Below are 25,359 nucleotides of genomic sequence, written 5' to 3'. Positions count from 1 at the left end.
TAGCGGGTGGAAGAAAGAAATGAAGAGATGGGGGGAAAAACAGAGGGCGGTTGAGAGCACTATAATAATGTTTGGCCTTGGCCTGCCAGCGGGGTCCTTCCCCTTAAGAAGCCAACAGGAATGTAAAGAATGTTGCATGAGAAGAAAAGTAGAGGACCGAAGGGAGGAGGGGGGGGGGGGGGGGTGAAAGACTGCATGGGCAAGCTGATATGAAAGAAACAAAGAGGAGGAAGGTGGAAACATGACAAGAAGAAGGAAGTGCAGAGACGTTTTCTTTAATAGAGAAGATAACAAATAACAAGGTTATCAGATTTCTGAAAAATCCGTGTTTCTTTTGTGCTACGATGAGGGACTACGAGGGTGTGGTCAGAACAACTTGAAGCACCATCAACAGTTTTCTCCAATGCGAGTTCTCTGCTGCTCTGAAAACGTCACACCTGCAGTATGCAACAAAAACTCCTTCATCCCCCCCCTCAACGCGTGGCCTCCTTTCAGGAAAACTCTCTCTCTCACATCATACTCCTCATTTGTTGATCATGAGATGAGAAAATTGCTGGAAAAGACACCGGTCAGACAGCAGGATTTCACATGAATGCACATGAGAAGCAGACGAACACAAAGACATCCATTAAGGCTCGGACGATACACTTTTATCCCAATCCGATATGGATCCCGATACTTAGGTTGCGATCCGATACGTATTGCGATACTTAAATATTATAAAGATATATATTGAAAAAAACTGAGGCCTGTGTTTCCATAGTTTTGACTTAAGTGCCATTTGACATTTATTCAACTGTCATGATTGAAAAGTGCATAAATCAATAACTGTTCCTGATACACAGAAGTGCGATAAATAAAACTCCATTCACAAAGCTCAACTTTAAGTACATCAAATGTTCCAAAAGTATGTTATAGAACATGGAAAACATAACATAAGGTATCCACAGTATTGACACTTCATCAACGTATCTATACTTTGTATCGGCATAAAAAGTATCATGATACATCGCGATACAAATTTTTCTCCCTGCCCTAATATCCTTATTTGTGTTATTCGTAAAACTTGAAATCAATATTAGGTTGTTATTAACAGAAGAAGTGTGAATTTGGAAAACAAATCCGAAGAGGAAAAGCATCCCGGAGAAGATCGTGTTCCAGACAGGTTCTACACTGTAGATTAAGTGTTTCAAATCTTCCCTAACCTCTGTACACACAGACATGGACAAGCATCTATTCATTCAACTGGCAACAATTTACATGAACTTGATTGTGTGGGAGGGGGCACCCGAACACAAGCCACACTGGAACAGAGAACATGTGAATGCCACAGAAGCAAAAGCAGGCAAGACGTTATGAAATATCGGGAGATGATATTGACCGGGATGAATAACAACCACTTCTGGACAGAAGGCTTTAATCTGAGAGTAAGTGAGGTCAACCCCGGCGACAGCACAGACAAACTCATTATGATGGGGGAACGACCCACAACAACCTCAGGATGTTTGGAGTTGCGGCAAGTTGTTCACAAACCATAGCAACCACAAGACGATCCCAAGGATATCAACTGCTTGCATAACACAAACACACACACACACCCCACACACACAAAACAAGTTGAAAGTCTCAGAATTCGAAAGCACACACCTAAAAAGTCTGTGTGTCTTGTGTATGTCTGTGTGTGTGTGTGTGTGTGTGTGTGTGCGCGTGTGTGTGTAGGAAAAACCCATGCAGGCCAAATATAGCTCTCCACTCTCGTTATCCATCTCTCACCGCCAGCTCATCGCTCTCTCTGCGTTGCTGTAAACAATCAGCTGGAAAAAAAACACGAGCGAATGTTCCCATACGGCAACCATCACCTACTTAAGTGGGCTATGCGAATGATGAAATTGAGTCATGATAGAAATATCTGAAAGAATTTTGGCAGAAGTGCTGCAAATTCAGTAATCATGAATTCAAATGTATTGTTCATAGAACATGCACAGGTAAGTTAAGAGAGAAACAAAGCCTCGGTTTACAGTGAAATGTGTACCACCTTGCAAACTCTACTCTGCAGTTTATGACAGTGTATTATTCAGTCTGTTTATTTATTAGTTGCTTAAAAGAGGTTGCTGTTTTTCTGAACAGCTGAGGCGCTCTTATGTCCAAGTTACAGACATTTTTGCTTCATTTGGCTCAGTTCCATCAGAGAGGAATAACATGAGTCTGTCTTACTGTCTGATGTCTTGGTGATATATATTTTTTTTATTTTAATTGTGCAGACAACACATGTGGCATGCATTATAAAACTTCACAACTGTAATAAAATGCTGCTACAGTATCTAGTAGACAGAAGTGTATGGGTCAAATTGTTCGGATTCTCTTGTCATATATATAAAAGAATTTGTCAGAGGTGGGCATTCTGTCAGACTGACGGAGCGGTCCTTCAGTTCGTCACTGACGGATGCCCGTTTTGCTCACGATTGACGAAAAATGACGGACTGAGAAATGACGGAATTGGGTTTTCGTCCATCAGAGTTGTTGTCACTAACCCGTTTTGCTGACGTCTTTTTTTGGGGGGGGGGGGGGGGGGGGGGGGGGCGACTGACGGACTAACTGACAAACTGACGGTTATAATTCGGTTTGTCATGAAAAATGACGGACTGACGAATGACGGACAGGTATCCAGGCCACTGACAGATGACGAATGACGGACCAGCAAAATTGAGTCAAATGCTCACCTCTGGAATTTGTGTATAGAAAATGTCTACGTCAGCCAAGCTCACTAGGCTGCTTGAATGAATGCAGGGGCTGATTGATATTTAATTTCAGTTGAATCACTAATCTAAGATATGTTTTGAAGAAACAAAAGCAGGTTGTACTAATGATTGAATTCTCAGAGACTAATGCATTCTTTATGTCTTGTATTTTATGCAATGTAATGGACACTTTTTTGTTCGTAACGCACAACCGGTTGATTGTGTTTTTCCACCACAAGTGGGATGCTACAGAGTGAGCACAAACTGTCTGCCTGCCCAAGATAAGATACGGTTACTTTGTTGTCTCAGCGAGGAAATTTATCTTGGCTGCTAAAGTGATTTGCTGCAAGACGCCGCAGCGCGGGACACGATAGAAGTGTGGCGCGGCCACCTCGGCCCGCTGCTTAAAGGGACACCAGGCGCACATCACGTCTATCGGTTTCTGTCACTGATGATTGATGAAAGCGGCGTTTCTCGGCTTGTGTTTTCTCTGGTGTTCGCAGTGAAAGGTTACACCTCGCCTCTCTGCCGTGCCCTCTGTGCGACATTAAGAGGCAGAACCAGAGCGAGTAAGCGGGAGACAGATGGGTTTTCCTCGCAGGATATCCTGTTCTAAGTAGAGCTGCTGGGCCCACTCTGACCTCCTCACCCCTCTTGACCCGTGACCCGCTCATAGTTTACGCTCACATCTTCAATGATTCCTAATCGCCACAAATATCTTCATTTTCTTGCGATTCAGCAATAGCCCTTTGTGGTGTCGTCTATTCTTTTATCTTAGTTTATTTGACTCGCCGCTTTGCCTTTGTGTAAGTCTTCCTTCTCTTTGTATCCGCAATACTATTTTTATCGTTTCCAGCTCACCATTAACAAAAACTAGTAATAAAGTTAAGGAGATTAAGTTGTGTGCCACACTCACTCGTCTATAAAAGTCCAGAAAAATCATGCACTTTAAAATGATGATAACATGTAATTTGGTAATAGGTTTTAATTCATTCAGTTGTATACAGTAAGTGATGAGACTATGCATTCTCAATACGTCTACTGCCAAATGGTCGTGAGGAACATAAAAAACTAAAAATACACATCATTTGCTATAGTTTGTCAATGTGAAAATAGAAAGAAGGTAAGAAAATAATATGCTCCAACCTCTCGCCATTGCCACTTCAGCTGCCACTTTCATCTGTCTTTTTTTTTTTCCCAGGAATGTACATGGTGAAATAGCATTTTTAAGTGCATTGTTCCACTATTAAATCCAGTACACACGTTTTTATTGGAAAATTATGTTGTCCTCATGGCCTGGATACTGCTACACATCCGTCATGTACACCGCCATGTAAAAGTTAATAGCGTTTAGGTGGCCAGCACCTGTCGCAAATAAGCAGCAACATGTAATCAAAAACTCACATCAACATTGATTCTGTTTTTCCCTACAAGCGTGAGTAATTACCAAGACTACAAAAATAAAAAATTACAACAAGAGCACTCCGGGACATGTTCAAATACACTGTCAAGTGTGAAATCAAAAGCAAACAGTAGAACTAATTACAAGCATCTGCTGAGATATGACGGAGATACTGCATAATCAGCAGCTTCTGACCCTGCATACACTTAACAGAGCGAGATATTCAGTGCTTAACACATTCGTTAGAACATCACCCAATGTAGGTTTATGCAACAGCTACACTAAAAGGGCAGCCTAGGCAATTATCAAAATCCTTTGACTTAAAGAGAGAAGTCAACCCAAACAGTTTTTTCCATAATATGTTCTATGCAGGCCTCTAAAAACGGCATTCTGATTAATATTGCGTTTGGGGAATATGAGAAATCCACCCATTTTTAGCTAGCTCAGGGGGCAGCCATTTTGTCACTTCTGTCGACTGAAGATGACAGCGAAGTTGCTCAGGGCTCAGATAACGACCAATCATGGCTCCACTTCAGAACGCAGGTGAGCCATGATTGGTCGTTATCTGAGCCCTGAGCAACTTCGATGTCATCTTCAGTCGACAGAAGTGACAAAATGGCCACCCCCTGAGATCGCTAAAAGTGGGGGCGCATTTTGCTGCTTAATTTATATTCCACAAAGGTAATATTAATTTGAATGCCATATTTCAACTACCGGTAGTTTATTAGTGTCATGAATTAGAATTAATATGTTTTCAAAATGTATTGATTGAATAAGGTGTAAAATTCTAGTAATTCAATTGCATTCATGAACAAAAAAAAAATGTTTGAGTGGTTGAGTCCTATTCTCAGTTAATTTCTTACTTCTCAGAGAAGCCCAGTAAAATGGCTCAATTTATGGTATGAAAAGATGAATTCAGTTTGCAATTCTTAATTCCTCCTCAAAATGGTAGAACATCGAGAACTCACTAAAATGGAAAGAGTCTGCACAGACCCCTCCACACGTCGCACCCCACCCAACCCCACCCCCCGTTGATGAAACATTTTCACCGGGCATAAATATAAATATCTTTTGGCCAGACTATATAGGAAAACAAAGGACATTTTCCATGGGGAAACAATTATTAGTTACTTCTACTTAGTTGTATAGCATAAAACGTAGTTAGTTATCCGTTTTTTAAAAGCACTCCTTTTTTTAACTTAATTCATGCGAATGTTTCAGTTTTATGGTTTGTCCTTTCATTATTTTTCATTGGCTATAATAACCTTGCTTCTTTGCGCAAACCAAAGTGTTTGATACTTGCCCTGTATCCAAAATGTGGACAGAACAAGAAGTGCACAAAAGGAAAGTCCCAGACGCCCTTTGTCTCTCCCACATCGTCATCTTGACAGCCTCTGTCCCTCTCTCCCACCCTGGGGTGTTACTGGAATTCATTAAGTGATGAATGGCTGTTTGTGTTTTTTTAAGCTCAACAGCGCCAAGCCCGACCTGCGTGGTCAAAGCAGGAGATAACCAAACATTTGCCATGATTAGGGAAATAATTAGCCAATCATCCTCTGACCTGCTAGCTAACCCCGGGGGTCAAAGTGACACGGGGTTCGCTGGTTCCCAGGTGGCTTACCATCCGGCAGCTTAGCAAAGTAAGTAATATAGTGGCATTCTTGTATGCAGACAGGTGACACAAACACCCCCAGAACACACACGTTCCCATCTGTATCCCAGTGCGCGCGCGCGTGTGTGTGTGTAGGTATTTAAGTGTGCATACATATGGGCAAGCGATAACGATCCCAGTGGACCCAGCACAGTTTGCTCAGATAGTCCGCAGTCGAAATCTACACTTCCTGCTTCCTGTGACGAGAGGAAGTGCTACCATCGCTGTCCTCTTATCATTGGTTACAGAGCCAACACATGGGGAGGAAGACGACAGGGAGCGTAGTCAAGCAGCCTAGATAAAGGAAAAATTAGCCAAATAGAGAAATCACATGACTCGCCACCAATGGATGATAAGATGATTATCCAAGGATGATGATTGTGATGAGGGGACAATGTGAAAATTAATGTAGCATTCAATAGAGCGCAGATCTCTGCTAAAGTTGGACCGTTAACAAAGGTTTGCCCATTCCTTTGTTGTTGAAGGAGACATTAGGGATGGGTCTCTACCATTTACACTCTGGAGCAGGGGGAGATGTTTACACTGTGACTCCAAAGGACAAAAAAAAAAAAAAAAAAAAAAGAAGACATGCAATCAAGTTCCAATCGGTTAGTGATCATTTTTGTTAAAAACCCACCAACCATAAAACAGCAATCCCAATGACATTACTCTGCATTTTGCTTGATACTGATAAATATGCCATGATTGGCCTGTAAGGCAGTGAGCCCAACATGGCAAAACTAAATTTTTCACATAAAATTAAGTGTCTACCATGTTGGCGTCACTGCAGAGGTTTGCATTTGCGCCCGGAGCTCGGTCAGGCGTATCGTGGTTCATGCAGCTTGATTAAAAGGACACATCACACCACATGCAACTCATTTCATGGGCGAGTGTTGCATGGTTGAACTGGCCCCACAACTTCCATTTACTTCCTACAGTGACTGCTTGGCTCAGCTTTATGTGCCTTGTGAGGCAGTAGGTTTTTCACTTCAAAATAGTATCGCAAGAAGGTGAGAAAGCCAAACGTTTGCCAACAGTTTGGTTTTTATTGTCGCAAAGAAATTTTCAACATATTCAATGTTATGGAGAATGTTTGGAGAACTTTGGCGAACGCTCGCGACCTTGAACGAACCCTGATGAAAGCACGAAATGTCATCGGCGACGGGGGTGGTGGGGCTGGACGTCGGTGGCTGTCATGCGCCTAAACGTAGTAGACGACAGGGGGTGGGAGGTTCGTATGACGAAATTGCACACTACGAAAGTTAATCGGGGGCCGGGGGAAGCTGTCACGCTGTTCAACTGGTTCGGAAAGAGACCGGCTGTTCGGGAAAATCAACACATTTTCCGGAAATTCCCTATGGCCAGCATGCCCCTGGTTCTGCAGGTAACATGTTAGAAAATGGGCAAAAATGTTGATTATTACTTTCCAAAGTGAAAGGAGATGTTTGTAAATATTTTATTTTGATTGAATGCAGAGATAATTAGTCTACTTTTGGGGACTACGGAAATTTGAGAGTATTTACTGTTGTGTGTCTGAAATTTCAAAGATTTGGACAAATTTAAATGATGCCAGGTTTCCTAACAATTACCAGTAACAGCTTATCAAAGCAGTTGATTAATTTGATTATCAATTAGTTGTCGATTAATTGATTCATTGGTTCACTATTTACTTTCTACAATTGGATAGTGGTGGTTATAAAAAGTTGAATTAAATCGGATTAGTCCCCACTAAAGTACCAAGTACAAGTACCAAATCTATGGCACAGGTTCTGTATGATGCAGTAAAATGTAGTCCACAATTTTACCAATGGAAAGTGACAACATCAAGTCAATTAGATTATCCTAGTAAGTTCTGTGCAAAAGGGGTGGACGTTATCTAAAGACAGAGTCCGTTAGTTGGTAAAACTTCTTTACGTTGCATGTTGTCTAACAGACAACAGGTGCAGGCAATGAGAGGTTCAGGAAGGTTTGCAGGTTGCAGTCCAAATGTATCCAGTTGCACCTGATGAAGAGACCGATGGTTTCGACGGAGGGAGAGAGCGAGGGAGAGGGAGAGGGAGAGGGGGGACAGATTTTTGGGCTCAGGGTGGGGAAGCTTTGAGCTGAGATTGTCCCAGATGGACACAATCCGCTCCCTCCCTTTATAAACAGCCTTGAGCTTCCCGTCATTTTTCCACACATTTCCCCCTTTTTAATTCTCAACTGTAAACAACACTTCCAGAAAAAAAAAAAACACAAAACATTTTTGCATGGCTTCTAAGAGATACTTGTGCAAATTCATTGTTTTCCTCTTCACTTGTGACATATTTCAGGACCCCTTTGACCCCTTCTCCCCTCCCCCACGTTGCTCGTCTAATTTCTGCCATTTCCAAAGTAAACACACCACTAAATATCGAACTGACTCACTTCCACTGTGGGTGGCTCTGTTTCCAATTTTCTCACCACCTCGGCCACCCTAATACCTCTTAGAAGGAGAAGGGGGAAAAAAGCAACGTGTACAACAAACAAAAAAGTGACAAACCAGACGTGCAGTGTTAAACGTGAGCAATTGGCGACCCGGTATGAAACCAAGCATTATTCTCCCACTACTTTTAAGGCTCTCAAATAGTTACTGTTTTTCCTTCCTTTCTTTCCCTTTTGGAGAGCGTGGGAGCGCCCTCAGAGCACTACGGATAAACCACAGGGCTCAAAACAACAGGAGGAAGCCGGTAACTTGAGTAACTTTGACCGGGGAAAGAGGGGGAGAGAGTGTGGGGAGGTGTGGGGTGGGGTGAGCTGGTGGGTGAGAGGCAAGACCGAAATGGGGGGGCAGAAGACGGGTGAAAGATGCCAAGGGAGTACACAGACGCCTTTCACTAAACAAAGATGTCAATTGAGCTCTGCCAAATACTGAGCACTAAATGGCCTGTTGCATTAAAATTGTCGACGCCCGAAACGCACTCAGCATGAATCACTGTCCAGTTGCCTTACCCGTGTGTGGTGCAATCATTCAACATGAAGGTCCCGGCAGTCCATATTGTGGTACGGTTCAGTCCGGGGAGATCCACAGCAGTGAGAAAGGTCACCCAAACTATCGCACGCACACACATACGTGTAGCACATATGCACACGCATGCACAGCATCAGTTCTCCCTGTCCGAATGTTGAGAAAGTGAGGGGCTGCAACAAAAGGCAATAAGAGGGAGGGAGAAATTGAGGTAGAGCGAGAGAAAGAGAGAATGAGATTAACCCCTCAGAGTGGACTTGTGGACTCTCTCACTTTCTCTCTCTCCCTCACACACACACACACATACATAAATGTATACACGGACAGATGTTGTGTCATATCACTGACTTCTTGTGATTCTCTCAAGGGCTAAAAGGGAGGGAGGGGTTGAGTTGAGCTGTGTGTGTTTGACTGGCATGTGTGTTGAGGTAGGAGAGAGGTGACTAGAAGGGGAAAAAAAACACAATTGAAGGAAATACTGTCTAGAAGAAGGGTGTCAAACTTGTGGCCCATGGGCCATTCGTGGCTCACAGGATGATATTTTGCAGCCCCCTAAGTAACATCACTTATGGGCTACCATAGCTCAGGCTCATGACAACTTTTAGCGAAGCACCATTTTCAAATGACACCAAGTGGAAGGAAAAGCTATGCTGTGACCCAGTCCCAGTCCCAGCCATGTCTTTTGAAAAAAAACATGAAATTGATTTTTTGTTGTTGTTGAGCACAGAGGCATCCCGCGGGGCATGTCATGTCTCACAAAGCAGGTTCAACAAACTCTGAGTTAAATCCTGATCTCGAGCTGTACTCTGAGATAGGAAATTCGGAGTTTCCGGTTCCGGATAAGCTGATTTGAATCAGTTTACTCAACTCTGAGTATCTTCACCTGGAGTTAAGCGCGTGCACAACAACTATGAAGAGACAGCATCAACAGGTCGGTAACCATCCAGTTTTTATATATAGACTATTTGTGTTTTCCCAGCATACACGCATGGGTCACAAATTGGCAATTATTATTTTTCAGTTCCAGCCTGGCTGTGTCCCCATAAATATTGCAAGAAGAGTTTAAAATGCAAAGAATTCAAACATTCTTCTGACATCGCAAATGAATGTTCTATGATGTTCTAGATGAATGTGCAAAAATTCCTCCAGACACACTCCATAATCTTGTAGAGAAGAGTGGAAGCTGATTTGACTGCAAAGCCGGGACCAAGTCTTCAACATTTCTGATACTTGTGTCAATAAATTCCAACAATTAAAGGTCGAATGAACCTTTCAAACCTATACAAATCCCTGTCATATTCACTTTTACACACATTCCCGCCACAACCCGTCAGCCACGACTCCCACGCAAGGCTCGTCACCACCCACACAGACAACCCCCCCCCCCGCACACATTCTCCCCAGCATTAATCATATCTGGTGATAGGGGCAGCTTCCCCGAGCGTGCGCTGGTTCCCTGCGATCCACCTCACAATGGCCCTATATTGTAAGCCTGCTCTGATTACACACACAAGGAGCTGCATTACGCCCTGCTAACTAAATTTCCTGCCCTCTAGGTCAACCTTAGTGTGTTTGCTAGTGTGTTTGGTGTGTGTGAACTGACTGGGCACCTCTTGTTCTGTTCTACCAAATATCCAATAGAAGATAAGATGTGCGAAAAACTGTTCACATTCACACCTATGGAAAATTTAAAGTCTTCAGTCTGTCTGTTGAGAGTCATTTGTGCTGTATTTCTATGACAACAAGCAAAGGCAACAAACTGGATTGGATTAAGAGGTTGCATCTATACAGCATAACCTCATTGACACGAACATCAGATTGAAATTCCACATGGTTGACAAAAGCCCTAAATACCCCAAAATGTTGTAACGATTTATTATGACCACCCTTACTAAGCGCGGATTTTTTTTTTCTGTGTTTACTGTGATGGGCTGAGACACCCAAATTATCCTAAGACAATTATGTATGAGTATGAAAGGTCGCCAGAATGTGGGGTGGAGATGCAAAATGCAGAGCCATATCAATTTTGTATGATGAAAATAAAATCAAACTCTGTTGTTGGGTCAACTTTGCCATGAGAACTTTGAAATAGTTTGCAGGCCTCCTTCTGGCACGTCCCATGAGAACACAGGCGATAGCAATATGTCACACTGGGTGGGTCTCACAAGTGCAAGACAGCAGATACTCATTTGCAATATTACCATAAAAACTCCCCTTGCTTTAATTTCCAGCAAGATGTTAGATCTGCGCACTTTCCCACTGGTTGTGCTTGTTTATCAGATGTGTTTAGCACATCTGAGTCTCATTGTGGCAAAACATAACAATGAAGACATACAGTACACACACGCAATCCAGATGCGTCATTTCGACTAGTTATACCTTCCAGTTATTAAAAGAACTTGTGCTCACAAAGGCACACATTTAAACCATCACAGCCTTTTTTTAGTCGTTGACTTTGACTGAACTCCCGCTCACACTTACTGTCTCTCACTGACACATGGAAAGATGTCACAGCTGTACACAATGATGATTAGTGTGTGTGGATGATTTGTTGTGTGTTTCCACGTCTCCTCCTCTGTTTTGGTTACCAGCCTCATCTGCTCAGCCTCACTAATCAGGCCTGCTGGCAGGAAAACATGGAGACCAAAACATCAAGTCTTAACAATTCACTCGGAACAATACTGAACCTTCCTACAATTACCACACAGATACAGTAGATGGTAGATTTATCCTGCTACAAGTTTACAATAAACCATACTTTCAACTCTTGTTAAGTGTTTAAGTAGTATTCAATGAATTCACACTTCTTAAAAAACAGCTCGTGCATTCTGTTTTAATTTTACGATTTATTTCTTTTTTCTTTCTTTCAAGTGAAAACTTGAGATACTCAACTCACAACAAGCAGCTGTTTGGCAGATAACATGATTAAATATTCTTTAACATTATTATATAAACTTCAAGCTGTTTCTTGCCACTGTCAGCTGAAGGTTACTGTCCAAATAAACATAGAACAAAGAGAACGACAGCCTCATGACCCCATGGGCACACAGGCTAAAATTTAACATCTATGTGGCAATGTTGTTATCCTTTAAACAATGACTATTTGGACACAAGTTTTTTTTGTAAATTTTCACAAATGTACACAGATAATATTACAATACTCACAGGCATATATACCTTATCCTCTGTGCAGAAAGACTGATATTACTGCTGTTCTGAGAAGCCAAGGGATGAGCTGAGTTTCTAGTGGGCCTACAGTTTCTCCGTATTCTTGTTTTATTCTGTCCCACAAGGCGCACACCAGAATAAGCAGCACAATGTGCACTGAATGAGGAGCGTGACAAAAACTGTTGAATTCTTTCTAATTCCATTCCATGAGGTCATTACCGTAAATTTTTGTAAAGGATTTTTTGTTGTTGTTTTTTAGGGAGAGACAAAAACGGATTAATGGCATTGGTATTTCCATTCATTTCAATGGGGAAAGACATCACAAGAAGAAATCAAATTCTTATCTGATGGCACCATTGCACTAAAGAAAATATCGTATGATACAGAAAGTCTGCTAATGTTGTTTTAATTACCTTTTTCACAGTAGTCCTTTAGCGCAAATAGCAAAACAGTAAACAGTATGACAGATACACTTAGCAGGACTGGACTACTAAATTCAAATTCAAAATCGAAAATGTGTACGAAACTTGATGGAGGGCTGTCACATGAGCCACGGAAAAGAATTGATCAAATTTAGGTGACCATGTGGTAAAAAGGACATCAATGGGAATTTATTGTTACCGTTTCATTCACGATACCATCTATGGAACCATTGGACAGACAAGCCGGCTGCCTCTGACAACGAACAAGCAGAGGGAAATAGACAAATAAACGGCTTTTGGTACACTCAGTCAATATGTCAGTCAGTATACAGTGCGAAAGTAACAGAAAAGGTCCCCAGCGGGAGACTACCGCTAATATAAGATTATTCTATTCTGTAATATGACATCTTTACAGCTATGAAATGTGTTGTTAATGTTTTGTTGTTTATTTGAATACTGCAGCATTCTTGCCATGTATGTGGGGAGGGGGTGGGGGTGAGGGTCTGGTGCTGCAAAAGGTTTGCTAATGGGCAGAGAACTTATACCTTGACACTCATTATGCTGGAAAACCTTCTGATTAAAAGCGTAGAGCTTTTTGTGTGCCTTTGTGCAACATGATGCTCTTCATCTTATTATTAATATGAAACATTGCAATCAACTCAATGCTAAAATTATGACTATCTTTAAATCTGCTATGCTCATCTTTCTTCAATGTTACCATCACCCACCCCTATTTCTTTTTCCTGTGTCCAGGCAGATGGCCGCCCACTCTAGATCTCATTCGGCTCAAAGTTCCGTTTGGGTCTGTGTAAGGTGAGTGGTCCACAGCCTTCTTCTGTACAAACATTGGAAAATGTGAGCTATAATTTGTGTTCTTAACTCATCCTTTGCCGTAGACATTTATATTTGTCAACTGGAATCCAGCCCTTTATTGCCACACACAAATATATTTGTCAAGTATGATTTCGTTCAATCCCAGCTCCGGCCTCCCTGTGTGGAGTTTGCATGTTCTCCCCGTGCCTGCCTGGGTTTTCTCAATCAACCTCCCACATTCCAAAAACATACATGGTAAGTTGATTGGACTCTCTAAATTGCCCCTAAGTGTGATAGTGAGTGCGGATGTTTGTCTTTGTGTGCCCTGCGATTGGCTGGCAACCAATTCAGGGTGTCCCCCGCCTACTGCCCGAAGACAGCTGGGATAGGCTCCAGCACGCCCCGCGACCCTTGTGAGGATAAGCGGTATCGATAATGGATGGATGCATGGATTTTCAATGGTTAGAGTGGCAGATGGTAACACCCAGCTTGTCTGTGAAATTCAGATTTGTAAACCACTGTAATGACTAAACGGTTCCTGTTGATGACAATTCTGAGTTTGGTCATGTGACATTCACAAGCTGAGCAGTGAATGGTCATTACCTGAGCCCATCTTCAGTCGAATCAGAATGTTCTCTCTCTCTCTCTCGCTCTTGCTCTCTCGTGTTTTTGTATATTAATATGTGAAAATGCGACGTGATAGTGGTGGTATTAATGGGTGGATTAGATCACTTCATTCCCCATTGAAGGCCCGGGTCCAAAGTGCACCGCCCACCACTGCTATAAGTTACATATAAGTTCTAAAGCATAACTTACAGAGTCAAAGATATGTGTAAGATAAATTGGTAATAAATCCGGAGTAAGCCTTTCTTTTGTGCTGTTGCCCTGAGCGCAAATTTATCTGTCAGCAATTGATGTTGCCAGATACTTTGTGACTCAATGATTAATCCTATGAAAGGGTGGAAACTTCCTCTGTTGGTCACTGAAGTGGAACCCAAATGTAAACAAAGTGAAGAGCTACTGTAAACAAGCACAATAGAAAGGTAGGACAGAAAGGTCAAATGTTAAGGTTTATTGCATGAATATGCAGGATTAAGATACATGTGTGCTGCAAGGGAATGATGGATTCAAGTGGTTGAATTTAAGGTGGGTAACAGTGAAACCAAGAACAAGACTGGGAAAGAAGACTACAAAGAGGGGGGAGGAAGAGCAGCAGAGGCGGGGATATTATGGGGTCCAGATCCATTGATGCCAGCAGCTGCTGCTGTTTTGTGTGTTGACATTACATCAGCAGGTTTATAGAAAAGTCTGGGAACCAGCTTCTTCAATCTCTACTTGACCTACTTAAGGAATGTTACCGTCATAGATGACATGCAATACTCCCTGGCTACACAGCGCTCACTCACTTCCTACCAACACACACTGTTTTGTCATTTTGTTGCTAAAAGAGGGCCTAAATTGACTCGGATATTTAAACTTTGCTTGTCTGAAATATATGGGAACGATGTTGGATACAATGGTCAGAGCATATTGGACCCCCTCTAAAATGAGATGGCTCATCTCAAGGGCCAAATAAAATAAATTTGAATTTGAAACATTGTACATCCACAAATAGTGGCCTCCATTCTAATAGACTGTATGTTTTAGGTGCACTGTTCATTCAAATAAATGCCTTTACTTTTGGGTCAGCAAAATAATTTGAGATATTATGTCGTAAAAGTAAAATAAAGAAGCATATTTACATATGGGAATGGGCGCATAAATAAAACAAACATGAGACCAATTACCCTTCTCTACTTTAGATTTGCACTCTGATATGATTGTGACCATCACACAGAGTAAATCTGACATCCCTGTATGAATAAAGTCACAGGAAAGCATTTTTTTCGGGGGGGAGAATATAGTCCTATTTTTTTAGAGAATGAAGGCATCTTATCCAAACCAAAGGTTGTAATACCACAAAAATGAAATTAATAAAGTTCTCTTCCCCTAAACTTAACTTATTTATATAAGTTAAGTAAGGTACAGCGAACATAAAGCAATTACTACATATCTATAAGTATTTATTTATTTATTTCCTGATGATGTCATTCGTTCATTTTTGTTTGTGAAAACTAAGTAGCCATTGATAAAAGTACTGTACATGTAATTTCAAAGAGCCACCTTAAAAGACAATGATCTCACAATCAAGCGGGATCTTCCTGAAATAAGACCTACAGCCAAGTGTGTACATGTAATATGGAGCCATCTCCAAAGTACAAAACCATCAGGGAAGAGATATGATTTTTTTGATTGCGTTCATTAAAACGCCATCATGTACCGTAGTGGCTGTGTGGTCACAGTGGCGGCACCTTTGGGAGTTATAAATAGAGACATGGAGAGTGATGTACAGCTCTAAATCTGCTAGCAATTTTCTCATTATTTAATCATCAAACCTCTGAGATTTCCACCAGGCAGCCAGATAAAGACTGAAACAAAAAGTGCACTAAAACCTCATGCTTAATACAGATCATGTGCATCTGTTATAGTGACTATCCTTCCAAACAGGCTTTTAAAATGGTTAACACATTTGTCCTTCAAACTCGGAATTACATCTCTGAAGAACACAGACAAATACTGTAACTATATTCTGGACTACCTCCAGAATGTGAAATGTCACTGCTAATAAATGTAACCGAGGACAAGGATCACCACGTGTGGTCATTTGAGCACTTTTCACGAACTGTAACCCTTTCTATTACATATGATCAAAGTCCTTCAAAACCAAAGCAGCAGAATATAATTTTGTTAACCTGCAGATGTGGTGGCCCAATTGATTATCAAGACCACAGATGAAAACTAGAAAAGTAGTTACTTTATGTGAATGACTAGTCGGAAAGTAGAAACTCTGGAAGGCTGGGTCTCGGTTGTCACAGCAGGTCGTCCAGTGCGCAAAGGGTCAAGACACTGAACCCTAGTTTGCTCTCAGTGGGCCTGGCAGCGCATTGCATGGCAGCAGGTGCCTCATGCAGTTTGAATATGTACATGGGTAGGTGAATGTGGGGCTTTGTCAAGCGCTTTAGTCACCGTAAAATGCACTTATTTACCCTTTTACAGTTATAAGTTACCCTCTCAGTGCATCACTAACTGGGCATGGAAATAAGTGCTTTTTAGATGCTCAAGTTTCACTATACAGTGTATATTAATGCTTGCTTAACATTTGGTGAAAATTTTCCGAATCACTCGGAACAATATTGAACCTTCCTACAATATCATCATTCGCGGTCCGTTTATCACTTTCCACCTACAACCGGGGTACCCTTCCGCCATTTGTTTATCCGCCATTTTGTCCAGACGGACCAAATAGCAATCGCCTATGGGCCGGTCCGACTATCATTTTAAACGGGCTTTCATTAGTGTTTCCGACGACCAACTTCGACATACTAAAAAAAAAAATAAAAAAAAATCCCCCAAATTTTAAACTTCTTAATTTTGGTGTATTTAATCGAGGTGCAGGCAGACAGATTCACCGCTCCGCAGACGTACGCGGTGTACCTCAGGGTATTTCACAGAGCTGGGCGCTCAACCTACAGTGTGTGACGGACCAGTTCCTCTAAACGTCACTAACGGACGCCCATTTTGCTGACGATTGACGAATGATGGGAAAAATGTAAAAATAGACGGACTAAGCATAGACGGAAGCCTCTTTATTTAGTCTGTCATTCATCAGTTGTCCGTTATTAGTCCATTTTTCGTGGCGAGGCGTCGATGGCTGCGGCGAGCAAGGGGAGTAAAATAGTGAGTTGTTGTTCTTTGGGGGACAGATTTGAGTGAGGGACCAGGGTGTGAACAGGCTTCCAAAGCACCGTGAGTCACTATTTCTGTTCAACTTAACATAACTATTGTGTGTGTGTGGGTGTTGGGGTCACACAGTTACAGTTTACATGCCAATGTCATTATGAACTCCAGCAAGTTCAATTTTGAATTTCTGTTTCCGCATGTCAAGCATGGCGTACTGGGGCGTGGGCTCCACACTGCCCTGATTTTGATGCAAATTAGTTCTCTGTGTTCACAAGTTCCACTGTACTTGGCTCAGTTCTGTCAGGGTGATTATTTCAAGAACCCGACAGGCTGCCCCACAAAATGTGCAAATCACATACATCTGTCAGTGAAACGCATTCTTTGACCACATTTAAATGGACCTGACCCAAAACTGGATGTGCCCTTCCGTGACCAATGTTCTACCCCCGTGAAAGCTTTAGTGAGACTCTGCTTATTGTCTTTTTTTTTTTTGTATTATTTTATTCTGACTGACACACAAACCAAGCATGTGTGCCAAACAGCACCCGACAGACTGGAAGTATTCACTGACCAGCATACAATTAAATAAAATGGGTCGGTTTCTGGTTTAGTTCAGAAAGAAAAGAAATAGTAAAGAAAAAAAAGGAGTGACCAAAAACCAAAATAGTGCTTAAACCGTTATTTTCCGTGTCACTGCACCCATAATTTAAAGTAAACATACCTGTACAGAAATCCTGACATTTTGTCAAGTTATGAGCAGAGGTGGGTAGAGTAGCTAAAAAATGCTGTAATATACTTTGTAAGACACAGTTGCCATGCCAGATAATTGACTTTTTTGTATTTGCAGATTTTTCCTGGATGTTTTTTTTCCCCCACAATTCCCCCCATTCTCCATAGGGAACAGATAATGAATGTTTATCTGTGTTTTCTGAAGATTATTGGGAGTTTGCCCCCAAAAAATTAGGCGGGGGGGTGGGGAGGTTGGCTCGGTGCGGGAGGGTCGGTTGAATGAAAGTGTCACTCAAAGTGCGGCCCACGGACCGCCGCCAGTTGTTTGAATATTAAATTAACCATCGACATTGGTCTATTTTTTTATGAACATTTTTTCAGGCTGAAAATTGAGATTTTATAACATTGTGTGACTGTAAGTGACGCCAGCCTAGAAGTTACAATAGGCTACTGTCTTATCTTTTTCATATGGTAGGGTGCGTAGAAAATTAAAAGATGGGGGGGACAAAATATATGAGTGGTTTTGTAAAGAGCAACAACATAAATTACAGCAAAATTCACCCCTTTTTAGCCATCTCAGAGGACTTCCATTTTGTCATTTCTGTCGACTGAAAATGACATCACAACTACCCAGGGCTCAGGTAACGACCAATATGATTGACATAATGATAAGTAGGTGATTTGTGTCATCATGCATGACACTTTTCTCTTACAAGTAGTCAGTGTATCATCCAATAAAAGTCATTATACATTATGCATAAATAGCTTCTAAGGACCAACACACTTTATAGCCCGAACACTTATTATAGAGCTATTCTTTGCAGACAATTGCCTCGCGTGTCCATGATGGAGCCAGATGTGGCTGATGGATTTCTGATGTCCGAATGCTTAGCCAGCGTGTATTTTGCTAGGACGTGACGATCGATGGATGGAGGAAGGCGGCGAATGGGGAAAACAATGGGCTTGAGAGAATGTGAAGCAGTGCGTGTGTGCGCATGTGTTTTGGGGGAGCATTCTCAAAATGGTACAAGTCAACAGGAATTCACCAATTCATTTCCCCATACTCTCCTCCACTCATTCAGCCACTCACACTGCACACTCACCCTTTCTCGGCCCCCTTCACCCAGAATAGAGCTTTTCCTCATGTGACTTTCCCACAAAGACACAGACACACGTACAGATGGGTTTTGTCCGAAGGAGGCCACAGTGCAAGTAAGAGCAACAGCTGCAGGGATTAGAGAGATGGAATGAAAAAGCAAGAAGTGGAATGTGTCGGCGGACAAACGGTACAAAGTGAAGAAGGGGTCGTGGCTGGCATTATTTCCTCACCTACCTCACTCATTAACCCAACTGTTACGTCCATTACTCAGGTGGAACAACAATAATGTCCCTGAGTCAATTTGACCCATCACCCAAAAGTTGAAGGGAAACTGAACAATATTTCAGTGTACATTGTTCACACCTGATTCATTACTATTCAGCCTCTACTAGATTATGCTTCAGGAAGATGTTTGTACACTTTAAAACTTTATAAATGCAATGGCCTAGATTTAACATATAATGGTTTCACATCACATTGATTTCATTTTCCATTTATTTTTTTATGTACACATGCAGTACATTACACGAGAACTCTTCTGTTCACGGTCAAATTAACCTCCTGAATTACAAAATCAAAATGAAAGCGTTGCAAATATATTAGATAATATATTAGTGCCCACCAGGAAGAAAACATTGCACCCCTCAACTATCTGTCGCAACTGGTATCATTTTTCTACGAAATTGTTATAAGGACAATGCTGTATAACATTTTATCCTTATTCCAATAAAACAAAAAAGAAACATAAAGAACAGAACAGAACAGAAAGAAATATAGTATAGATCGACCGCCCACCCCCCGATAATGCTGCACACATAAGGAAATCCTCCATTCTGCAGTGCACACACAAACAACCAAGTACTCTGTTGGGGACAATAAAATTCAAGAATAACATGACGAGAATGTGCTACCACGCTGCAATGTGTGGAATTATTTGAACAGAAACACGTATTTTTTTTTTTCCCCTGTGTCAGTCAGACTGTTGAGGGGCTCTGGGACTATTTTGTTGAGGGGACGGCTCAGCGAGGAAGTCGTCAAAACAGGAAGTGTTTTATGTAGCTGAAACATTCCATTTTTAACTCTCACAGGCAGTCTAAAAAAATAACACACTCAGCACCCACACTGTGAACCGCGGGCTCCAGTTTGTGTGTTTAAGATCCAAAGCAAATGTGTCACTTTAGTCTTGATCTTAAGATTGTGTGTGTGGTTGCCTGCTGGGGATGTTTACACACACGCATGCAGGTATTAACCCTGTGTGTGTGCGTGCTTGTGTCTACCAGCCCTCGCCCTGGACACTCCACATACCTTGGAGTGTGTGCAGTCATTTCCTCTTGACACGGGACCTGGTTTGGCACACAGAGATTGACCCTCTTCTTGAGCACTGGTCAATTTTTTTCCACCGTAAACCCTAAAATACTGCATCGGGAATATGTTATCAAACTGAACATATTCATTATAGAAAGTAAAATGGTTGCCCTTTACTTTGCACAAGTAGGAGGCTGCGCATTTGTTACCTGAGCCTTCAGCAGGGACTTGCGAACCAAACGTGGCCTCAATACTATTAAAAAAAGAAAAAGCAATTTAAAAGCATGTAATTGTGCCACTTATATGATCTATTCTGGACCATTTCAGAAGCTTGTATCTTATGACAGGGATCTCTTTGTAGACAAGCTGGTCATCTGGCCCACATTAAAAGGGAAAATTTGATACTGTTTATTGTCCAGTCCTGGACAGTTCTGACACACCTCATTCATACGGAAAAACATTTGTCAAGCCTCATCTTCTATAAATTCAGATGTGTGGGGACCAGATTGTCCATGTGTCTGTAAGTGTGTTTATATTTGCGTCAGTGCTCATGTTATTCTGAAAGCAATTTGTTGCTTGCCAAGATGTCAGTTTTGATATCAAATGGTGATAGATAAAGTGAGCATGAAACATGGCTGGTGCCATTACGCTATGCGAGTGCGAGAATAATCTGGTAAAAAGTATATTCAAGAAAATGTCCTGATCGGCTGCTTAGTAATGCTGTATGGTTGATCTGTATCGTCTGCGTCTTTTGTTATTTATATTTATATTGTTTGAAATTGCAGCCAGACAGAACGAAGTTATTTTTTAGTCCATAAAAAGCCACTGTCATTCAAACTCATTACTCACATTTTCTCATCCTGTGCGATAAGTCCCTTCAATCACTTGGTATGAGTGCGAGGCAGAGGCCAAATAGCGCCTGTGACATAATGCTTTTAACATCTTTTTTTCCAAATATGTTTCTGGACACTTTTGAATAAAAAAAGTTACAAGCAGAATTTACAAGCAGGAGTTGTCATCCATAGCAGCGCACATAAAGATTTATAGCAGCTACAGCCATGCTGCAATAAAGAATTGGCAAAGATTTAAATCTTAAAGGGATTCGTTATAGGAGACGTGGTTGGAATGTCACATATATAAAAACTTTGATAAATAATTCTGGCCTGATAAAACTGTCTACTCAGAGGAATTATTTTTAGAATACATTTTTTGTGTAGAGACAGTTTTGAGATCCACGTCCACGCCTAGCCTTTAAATGCAGAGGGCTTTCAGGTTATTGCCATGGCAACCCTGGATGGCCCATGGCATATTGGTGGACCAGCCAGGGCACCTGCCCTACTGTGTTAATGCTAATATCCTTGCCAACATTGCATCTAATATGAAGATTATCTTGTCTAGCAGAAAAAAAGTGCTTTGTCACCACCTTGTAGCATCTCAGGGCCAAGAAACTATCCAGGCATAGAGACACACCAAATTTAGCCAAATAGATTAAAGTGTTCAGATGTTAGAGATGTCACGAAAGAAAAAAATATTAGAAAAAGGAATTGATGTTTGTTTACACAAAAGCAGCTGAATTTCTTTAAAATCTACCGGTACTTATGTTCTACTGCTGACAATAGAATAGAAAAAGGTGAAATCAAACAATTTTGGGGTGAAAGAAGAGAGTCTATTCCTTAATTTGGTAGATTCAATATAAAAAGAAATATTCAAACATCACTTTAAAAAATCTGTAAAAATGCTCTAAAATCACTGGCACTCTCGGGTTTGTGATCACTCAAATAGCTGGATCGTTCAGAAGACACAAGAGCAAAAACAAAGAAAAAAAGGAGTGACGGTGGCGCAGGTCCATTGGTCCACTGTCCTCCTGAGAGAAAGCAAGAAAGCACCCACAAGAGGAACTCACCAATCTTTAATTCCATTGCCCAGAAAAGACCTTCCTATTTTTACCCAGGCGATGATGATCCCCGCAGGGAAAGCACCAGTTGCGGGCTCACTCGCTTTTCCTGCAGATGTGTTGTCCCTGAAGAGAACCAAAAATAAACGTTTGGAAGACCACAAGGATAAATATGACTGCTTTGTATGGAAAAGCTCACAATTGTGCTCTCGCATGCTTCTTGGAAAAAAAAAAAAAAAAGAGCGAGAGAGAGGCAGAACGCTGAAGACAGAGCACAAACAGGAAGGAAGAAAGTTTGAAGAATGTAATTTATCAAATAAAAACAAAACCGGGGACTGAATGGATAGATTTATGTCCAATATATCAGCAACATTGGGAGCATGTATATGTACTGTATATATACACAGCGCTGGAAAGCAAATTAAACTGCCGCAAGATGAAATAATTAAACAAAAGAAAAAACAAGAGGACTTCAAAATCAAGGATGGGGCTTGCCGCATGTGCTTGTGTCACAAATGAATAATTTTGACATCTGCAGAAAATCACAAACACTTCAGTTTCTTGGCATGGTATTTGTTTGCATAAACTGATTATTTTTGCAGTGGTTTCTTTACTACATAAGAACTGATCCACCTGAATTATACTGTAGCTCCACCCGGGAAGTAAAACAAAACATGTCCAAAAAGCTAAAAATACCTCCTTCATTGAGATAAATTTTACCAGAAACATTACTTTAGATATCATTGGCATTCTACCAGTAGTCTTTTCCAGAAAATAAATAAAAAGATATGAAACTAAAAGTAGAACTTCCTGGAGCGTATACATTCCTGTTTATGTGATCTGTGATCTACTCTCCAGTGTGTCTTGGCAGAGAATAAACATCAACACAAACTTTGACTAACCAGAATAAGAGCAAGGGAGTTAGCTCAAATTCATATTGTGCTGTTCCATACAAATAATATATTTTTTGGAGTGCTGCGTATTCCTTTTACAAGGGCTATTAGTCATAATAAACCAAACTGTAATATAGTCGGCAGCCACTCGAGATACCCAACTAGTTGTCTATGAGCAATTGAAAAGTCGATTTTCCATGTGTCTCCTTCAGTAATTGTGGAGTTACTTGTGCTCTTCCTTCTTTTTGCACTTACCTGAGAATTAGCACTGCTGAAATGTCTCATCTGAGACAATGTTTTCTTTGATAGTTTGCAAGTAAAACCTTACAAGTGTGCAAATATGAATGACACCCACCGGTTTGAGCTCGTGTGAGAGCTCGAAAGAAAATAACTTCTGTGTCAGAGTCGCCCCCCAAAAATTTGACTGGATGGGATGAACCGTCCATCTTGAACCCTCCCCACAAACCACTGTAACAATGCCAGACAAGTCCAACTGCAGCCAGAGGAATGCGGAGCCACAACACAGAACATAAATCCATACAACTGAGACAGAGCTAAAAAAAAATTATATTAATGTAACTCCAGTGTGTTATTCTTGTTGATATTTTCGAGAAACTATTTGGCGTCCAGAACCTCCTTGTTTTAGTCGGGTAAAGACAACAAGCAAGAATATGAGGATGACCTGGACAAACTCATGAATCAGCCTCTCACTTTTGCACTTTACTAGACACCACTTCACACCTATAGAGGGGGCCCAGGAGCAAAACAACAAACTGAATATGTGCTGCTTTAAAATTAGTTGGCATCTATACTATATGATGTATTTTCCAGATTTGGTTTGGAGCATGTAGCGAGGCTTGAAAAAACTATTTTTTTTTCTTTGAGGAGCTTTTTTGCAGGTTAACAGGGACCTGAAGCTTGGGTTTTATTAAACAATCACTACAAGTACGACAGTACAATGGGGAGGTTGAATGTCAGGCTGCAGCATTGAATATTTCAGTCGGACAGAAAATTCTATTAAGTAATTGTGCATTTGGATAAACTATATTTTTACTTAATAAATGTCACTTAATGAGCAACCACTTGGTTTCCTTTTTTAAGAACAGCTTTTACCTCTTAAATTCATATTGTGCATTGCAGCAAACTGTATTTTATTGCCTGTAAACATTTTCAATAGGGCAGTTTATTATGCCAGTATTATTATGAATTAAAATTTAAACTTAGCATTTTTTGTATCATAAAGCATTCAATTTAATTTCAACAGCCTTTGTGCAACTTTACTTGAGCATATATGTTCATGGTTTATGTGCATAGACCAGCTAGCTACAAATAAGACATAAGAAATAAGATTCTTTATATTAGTAGAGGTTTTGGAAGTGTTCAAACTAAAAATGAAGACAACTCGAGGAGAAAAAGCTGAAATAGTAAACTATAGTCAATTACAGTAAAAATGTTTCGATGATTCGCTTGTTAGATAATAATCCTCAAGGGATTTGAAGGACTTTGTCAAGATCTTTTTTTTTTTTTTTCAAATTGACCGTCCGTGGGAGAAATGCTAACGGCAGATGAATGACACTCCTCAATGTCAATATGAGTTTTTAAAGAGAGATGAGGAAGCCCTGCATTAAAATAAATCAATAAGATACGAAAAACAATATAAATGTACCGAGATTGACAACTGTAACAGTATACTTCTCGCATCCAACCATTGTGGTCTAGCTAACTAACAGCAGGGCAACATGTTCATTCAAAACGTAATTAAAATACACACATATTGCAGGAATAAAGATGACACAGCAATAACATAAGAGTGTCAAATAAGCATTAGTTCAATACTTACAATAATTAAATGAACGGCATCCCAACACCGTACAACGTACGTCTGCTCGTGTCTGTTGGGATTGCAACGCTGAGCTGAACGGCGGTTGCCGCTACCGTCTAGCACCACAAACAGGATAATTAATCCAACACTGCCCCCTGGTGGGGGGGCGAAACATCTTTCAGCAGATGCTTTGTAAAGACCATTAGCTGGATAATTTACAATTCAATCCCGCTGTGGACACGCTTCAAATACCACAATCCCTATAACAGCAGTTGTCGCTCGCGCTGACGCAAGTGTAGAAAGAAGCCTAAAAATAAGCCTTTCACCTAGTAGGCTGAGATTAATTTTGGCCGCCTCGTGAGCACGTCACACGCATGAGGGCCGATTAGTGGGCCGGACTAAAATCCACTTCCGGCCATGCTTAGTCCAGCCATTTTTGAAAATTGTCCCCCCCCCACCCCTCCGCCCCAAAAATGGGCATCCGGCCGGGCAGTTGCACAAGACATTACAGTAAGTCCAAGATCAATCATTTTTGAATGCTACTCAAGAATAGTTTGATCAACAGAATATGATCAGATCGAGCAATCAAGCAACAGACCCAAAGAGCAAGTGGTGCACAGGAGGAATAAAGGCAAAGAAAACTGATAATTGATTGAA

At 41.1% G+C, this 25,359-nt stretch overlaps 1 protein-coding gene across 4 annotated transcripts in view; it reads right to left on the bottom strand.

The window, feature by feature from the left end:
• hdac7a (histone deacetylase 7a) overlaps positions 1-24,878 on the bottom strand; it is an 83,742-nt gene extending 58,864 nt beyond the window's left edge. Inside the window, exons 1-5 of one of the 4 annotated variants that reach the window (XM_086028776.1) lie at positions 24,721-24,878; positions 21,997-22,113; positions 20,303-20,346; positions 20,094-20,204; positions 8,762-8,950 (exon numbers count right to left, since the gene is read on the bottom strand). The gene's annotated coding sequence lies outside the window, so the exon portion shown is untranslated. Of the gene's footprint in view, positions 1-8,761; positions 8,951-20,093; positions 20,229-20,302; positions 20,347-21,996; positions 22,114-24,720 lie in introns of those variants that run through there. The other 3 variants (XM_086028791.1, XM_086028784.1, XM_086028798.1) reach the window with 3 other exon arrangements.
• Positions 24,879-25,359: the final 481 nt, after the last annotated feature.

This window comes from Filicampus tigris, chromosome 1 (assembly GCF_054856515.1).
Source record: "Filicampus tigris isolate MCC_2025a chromosome 1, RoL_Ftig_1.0, whole genome shotgun sequence".
Lineage (NCBI taxonomy): Eukaryota > Metazoa > Chordata > Actinopteri > Syngnathiformes > Syngnathidae > Filicampus > Filicampus tigris.
The sequence above is the reverse complement of the archived record's forward strand: the minus strand, read 5'-3'. Positions and strand labels throughout refer to the sequence as shown.